Consider the following 6488-nt stretch of genomic DNA (forward strand, 5'->3'; position numbering starts at 1 on the left):
TGGTTAAGCTGTGGTAAACTCATGAGAACTGGCTGATATCACAGYGGCAGAATTAACTATAAAGTCTATCTGTTTCACAGACGAGACACTGAAAGACTGAAAACATTTATTCTGAATGTTAAACTGCAGAAAACCTGAAAAAACACCCCACACARTCCTTGTCCAAGTCCAATCATGTGTTTGGTTTCAAACCAGAACAGATGATGGTATTGTCATGGTAACCGCTTCCCGAACAGAACAAAGATACAAACAGAACACAAAGAGGATTATATCAAAAAAATAAATAAAAGGAACGCTACAATAAATCCCAGCAGTCTCCTCCAGCTTTKTGTTTGTTCAGTTTTCTACAGAAAGACTGAGTTCTGGACCAGGTGAACAGKTGTAGACCGACTGGATGCACTGTGGTTCTGGTCCGTAAACATCCCTTTAATAAGACTCAAACAGTCCAGCCTCCAGCCCAGACCATCCCTGTCAGAGACACTCCAGTATCAGAGGGGGAGGAGGGGAAAAACTAATAATGGAGAAATTAACAAGGGGGGAGGGGCAGCCCCTAAACCTCMTGAGTTGGATCTTTACCATCTCATGGCACCAAATGACCGTAATATATCTGCCACAGTTTTAATGGGATCGTTGATCGATGTGGTGACTCAACGATTCTCCTGCCAACTGCTGAGGTGTCAACTTTTAGACCCTGTAAATAAAAACACCCATTAGATGACTTAACACCACGTTAAGGTCTGTCTTTAATGAGGAGTAAGGAGAGACGGACTGGACCAGTTCAGAGTCTGGCTGTGAAGGAGGGGTCAGTTTGAGGATTTCCTGGCAGTTYGTCTCCAAGCGTCACCCAAACAGAACCGGACTCAACAKCTGATGGACTTTACTGTCCCACATCGATTCCTGAGGTTTTACTGTCAGAGAGCAGCAGGGAGTGAAAAGAATAATGGTGTTAATTAAYGTCACACAGAAATGAGAAGTAGACCTGGTCATCTGAGACCGGCTCAGATGATCCTCACAAACACTGAGACCTCACTGAGTCTGAAATTCACAGTTTGTTTAAAAAACATATTTTGTGATGACTTTTCAACCCTGTTCACCACTCAATCCATTTTTTAATTCATGAACACAGAATATTCATGTTGGTTCAGAACTACAAACTCCCCTGATGGGACTAGCCTCTAATCTCCCAAATTAAATGCCACATGTTCATTTTAATCCAGCTGATTTCAAACTTTCCTTCCAACTTTTTTTGTCCACAAATMGTGCTTCACAGTAAACAGCTAATTGGTTTCCATGACAACAACATTTACATCAATTTACTGAGCTAAAAGCAGAAAACATGAAGAAATTAATCAATCATGTTTTATTAAACCCTCTCTACATCAGACTTCAGAACCAGAACAAAAACCTGTTTTATCTAATTAAATCTGATGTTTTGTTTCTGTCCCTGAAAGGACATCAGGTCTGCTGAGGTGAGTTTAAAGAGACATGTCCCCCATGGTCTCTACCAGACCGAGGGTTTCTTGTAGCCTGAAATTTTAAAAACACAGGACTGGTCCATGTGGACTCAAGTACTTGTCTGTCTACCTGCCCTCATCTGTCCACCTGTCTACGTGGACTCCAACCATAATCTGTCCATGTAGACTCCAACTATCATCTGTCTACATGGACTCCAACCATAATCTGTCCATGTGGACTCCAACCTTTTTTTTTGTTTTGTTTTGTTTTTGCTCACAAAGGAGTAAGACGCTTCTCCCTTCTCTCCTGCCCTGCCTTATYTTTCCCTGCTTTGCTGCTTGGAGCCTTCTCTATATTTTTCATCCAAAACCAAAAAATATGGATACTTTTATTTTTATGGACTTGGTTAGCTGGTCTCTCAATAAAATTTTTGGAACAAAGTTTATTTTTCTGCTTCCACGGGGGCATTTTGAGGGTGGGACCTCTGTTCTTCTCTGTTCTGGAGATGCATTTGGACTCCGATCACTGGATTCTACAGTTTGGCTGGGTGGTCTCCTGGTGTTCTACAAAACAGYGTTGGTGGCTTTGCACTTTCTGGCTGACTGACCAACTGGATGGACGGCTGTATTCTATCAGCACTCGGACATTGTGCCTTGAGCGAGCTGGGCTCRGTCTGCAAGCGGTTCTACAGAGAGCCGCRGGCCGGCTGTGGTCCCTGGACTTTGCTGGCCAGATGGAATTCATTTTGGAGAAAGCTGTTGAATCGSCTCRGTGGTATGTGTCCACACCATTTTGCCTGATTGGATTCGCCACCTTGAGAGTACTAGCAGACATTAAGGCAGAGGGAAAATTGTTGTTGTCTGCCTGTACTTTCTGTTCCCAAAACAACTGATTAGAGAAACTGGATCTCCCCTACAATGGCCTTGGATCTGTTGGTTAAATCCTTCCTGGTTGGAAGATGTTGACACCCCCCTCCCTCCCTCCTCACCCGTATGATCTGACTCCTGAGGAAGCTGAGGCCCCACAGAATGAAAAATTGACCATCAATATTCTTAACTTTGGCTGCGCTGGCCTTAGGGATTGAATTCTTCGGGCCCCACTAAAACTCAGTTACTCCTCTGGCTAAGAATCTTTCTCTATGCAGAGGTTTTTTTCATAAACCACCTGTTTATGTGRACTCCAATTAGCATCTATCCCCCTCTTCAACAATATCATCTGTCCACCTGTCCTAGAGGACTCTAGCCATCATACGTCCAACTGTCAGTCACTGCAAACATAAAGGATCTTAAAACTGATCCTGGATCCCACCATGACTCAGTGATCTCTCCTATTTCTGTCCCAGCCCCCGTCCYTTTGATGTAGTTCAGACTAATTGCTGATTGTTTTTGGACCCACCCTGGTCTCTGTATTTTATAATGCGCTGTCATTTGCCATTATTAGTTTAAATTTATTACKCCAAACTTTTCTTCTCTGCAGCTTTAAATCGATGCAGACTGTGTGATCGGCACTGAAAAATATATTTCTTTAACTCTGTCCATCATTTTGTGCACGAGGACCATAATGACCACAGATGTGACCCCACTCCTGSTTGTTGATCTCATTGGACACACAAAGTCTCTTTGAGCTGTAACGTTTTGAAGCATATTGATTAAAMTTCACTTTAAGGATGTGTTTTTCAGAAAATATAGTTTTCAGCCACAAGAACCAAAAGTAGATGTGTTTTAATATTGGATTATATTAAAGACTCTCATGTCCTTCCTGAAACTGACAGAGCTTTGTCATAGTTGTGCTAGCTAAGGTTGATAATTGGTTATTGGGATATTTTGCTAACAAAGATGAAGACACAGGCAGCTGAATGTCTTCCTCTCACAGCAGAGAGAGAGAAAGAGAGAAAGAGAGAAAGAGAGAGAGAGAATTAAACATTTACACTGGATAAATCAGCTGTTTTCATGTTTCATTTAAGCTATTTTTACCTTAAATTTAAAATTTCATTAGTTGTTATGATTTGGCAAAAATGAACCCAGGGTGCAGGCAGCTTCCTCTAAAGGAAAAAATAAAGATTTATTAAACAAAATTTGCTGACAGGGCAGCTCAAAAACTCACTAGGTGTAGCAAGGCAAGGCAAGGCAAGGCAAGGCAAGGCAAGGCAAGGCAAGGCAAGGCAAGGCAAGGCAAGGCGAGGCAAGGCAAGGCGAGGCAACAAACATACAGGCTGTGAGCAGCAAAATGATCAGACAGGGAAGTGAAGACAAGACACAGAATATAAAGGTGAGACTAACGAGCACAAACAGGAAACACCTGGGAGAGAAACATGAGGAGCAGGTGAGAGTGGGCGGAGCTGGAGCAAAGGCAAACAGGAGGAAGAAAACCGATGACAAGACAGAAACTAAAATAAAACATTAACACAGACACAAATCATAACAGTAGTCTTTTTTTTTTACTGGAAGCATAAAGACGTCAACAGCTAACAGTTTTATTTCTCCCGTCAATAAGCAGGCCTGCGATGAAGCTTCCATTAAACGGCTAATTAAAAACAGCCACAATCAACGCTCAGAGTCTACACATCGGCTCATCATCAAACTAATTACGTCTGATTATGGTTTGCGGCAGGACTGGGTGTAGCTTCAGCTAATTACTGGATGAACCGATGGATGAACTCACAGCAGCTGAGTCAAAGCTTGAGATGAAGGAATCTTAGTAATCAAGATGACGGGACAGAGAGAAAAACAACAGCAGACAACAAACACGATGCCGTGTATTCACCTTTCAGAGGTGGGAGAGAATACTCTCAGGTAACTAGTAGAAACCATTCGATTTCATTTTCCACAAGAAAACCTTAAAGAAGACCCTGTGGGTTGGACGACCCTTACTTTGCAAAATGTTCAGCTCGTTCAAGACATCATAACTATGACTCTTTTTTTGCAACTTTGTTACTTTTAGCAAWGTTTAACTTTTAATTTAAAAATAAATGTTCTACAAAATATATTAAAATCTCCTTAAAACATTGTTTAACTTTGAAATCTGTTTCAGCAGATTCCATTTGATTTTGTTTTCTTAAGCTACTTATGGCTAACATTTTGCCACTTTTAGCTACTGATCTGACACTTTTTGCCATTGACTATTCCTTTAACTTTAGAGCTCAGCAAATGTGAAATTTCTGTCACTTTTAGCTCCTAGTGATTACTTTGCTTCTTTAAGTGCTATGGGTCTGCTAGTCTGCTTTTAGCTACCATTCTGCCACTTTTAGCATTTAGCTAAGGTTCTGCCAAAATTAGGTCAGCCAGATACTTTATACTACTACTACTACTGCTACAAACAACAACAGCAGCAGCAACAACTGACATTGTTATTATTAGCTTCAAGTGTTTGATGATAGCTTTTACATAATGCTTTGCTACTATACTACTCCTGATGATGATGATGATGATGATGATGATGATGATAATAATAATAATAATAATTGTTATCATTAGCTTGAAGTTTTTCTTCTACCTTCAGTTTGATGGTAACTTATAACTATTGTTCTGCTACATTACTTTAGCTCTGGTTTATCAGATTCAGCAGACTTCACAGCTGAAATACCTGTCGAGGTTTGACAGGAAGCTGAATTATAGTCTGAACTGGTTTTTCCAATACTTTTCTATATTTTACACAATTTTTACAGTTTTCTGATTTTTAGACATTTTATTTTACATACAATTGATGAAGCCACACATTTTTAAGCTGCAAAGACACTTTTTATTTGCTGCAGCATAAATTAATTATATTGCAGCAAAAACGTGTTTGTCTTTTTTAGTCAGTCTGTCTTTGACTTCTGCCAGACAGAAAACACAGCTAAACACTTCAGGTATATGTTACTGAAAAATGTTCTCTTTAAAAAGAAAAGTAAAGGTTATTTTTAACTTGTTATATCTACTACATAAAATACTGGAGCCACATAAAAACTCACGTGTGACAATTGGAGTCTTCTGCTGCTAACGCTTCAATACATTTTCAGATTTGTAGCTTTCACACTGTGGTGGATTTTCTGAAGATATGGTGGACTTAGGAATTAAAAAAATGACTGTGTTTGTGGTGATTTATTAAAAAAGACATAAAGAAATAGAAATAGCAGGTCACAGTCAGAGGTGAGTAGGAAGTATTTAAAACTTTTTTGCAGGGTCAGAACTACGAGCCAGTCAGATTCCTGGAAATACTGGCGAGCAGATACAAGCTTCATGACCTGAATTTACTCGACATGACGAGAGGAGACAGATGATTTTTCTTAGTATATCTCACCACCACAGCCAATAAATCTTCTCTAAAATCAGAACCATATCACTTTTCAACTTGGAAGTCAGGGAGTGAGAGATGGAGCTGTGTGGTTRCCATGGTGATTGTAATGTGCCCCTGGCCTTGAATACATCAAAATGTGGATATTGTGTCTAACCTCAGAATATCACAGTTTTTTTTGTTTTTATTTTATCATCACATCAACTCTGTCAGACGGCTGAAGGTCTGCACCGAGCTGGATTCTTCTTTTCAGAAGCAGTTCTGAAAGAAACTGAAAGGTTAACTTCTGTGTTAATGTTCATAATGAAGAGTTGAGGCACACAGTGTTAAACACGTTATGAACTGCTTAATGTATCGTTTAGTTACTGTGAGTCAGGTTCTGTTCTTCTAGAACCAGAACTGATGTAAGTGGTTCTTTTTATACACTGATGAATAATTAGAATCATTAAACAAAATTGAAACATTTCTTTGTTTGGTTCTGATGTATCAAACTCAGACTGAATCATGTTCTGTGGTGATTAAAAGTTCTAATGATTCTTGTTGGTAAATGCATGTGTCTGTCTGTTAGTAAAACTTCTGATGAATTAATTCAGTTCAGTTTCATTATACATCATCAGTAAATAACAAACATCTCAGAACAGAAAAAATATCCATCATCTATTCATCCATCCATCCATCCATCCATCCATCCATCCATCCATCCATCCATCCATCCATCCATCCATCCATCCATCCATCCATCCATCCATCCATCCATCCAT

General features: G+C 39.7%; 1 protein-coding gene across 3 annotated transcripts in view; it reads right to left on the reverse strand.

Annotated features, from left to right (window-relative positions):
* The window catches only part of LOC106531295 (beta-1,3-galactosyltransferase 1), a 79173-nt gene that overhangs the window by 22429 nt on the left and 50256 nt on the right, over positions 1–6488 (reverse strand). Inside the window, exon 1 of one of the 3 annotated variants that reach the window (XM_014027114.1) lies at positions 3429–3501. The exons of the other annotated variants lie outside the window; for them this stretch is intronic. The gene's annotated coding sequence lies outside the window, so the exon portion shown is untranslated. Of the gene's footprint in view, positions 1–3428; positions 3502–6488 lie in introns of those variants that run through there. 3 annotated transcript variants of the gene reach the window in all.

Source organism: Austrofundulus limnaeus, unplaced genomic scaffold (genome assembly GCF_001266775.1).
Source record: "Austrofundulus limnaeus strain Quisiro unplaced genomic scaffold, Austrofundulus_limnaeus-1.0 Scaffold617, whole genome shotgun sequence".
NCBI lineage: Eukaryota > Metazoa > Chordata > Actinopteri > Cyprinodontiformes > Rivulidae > Austrofundulus > Austrofundulus limnaeus.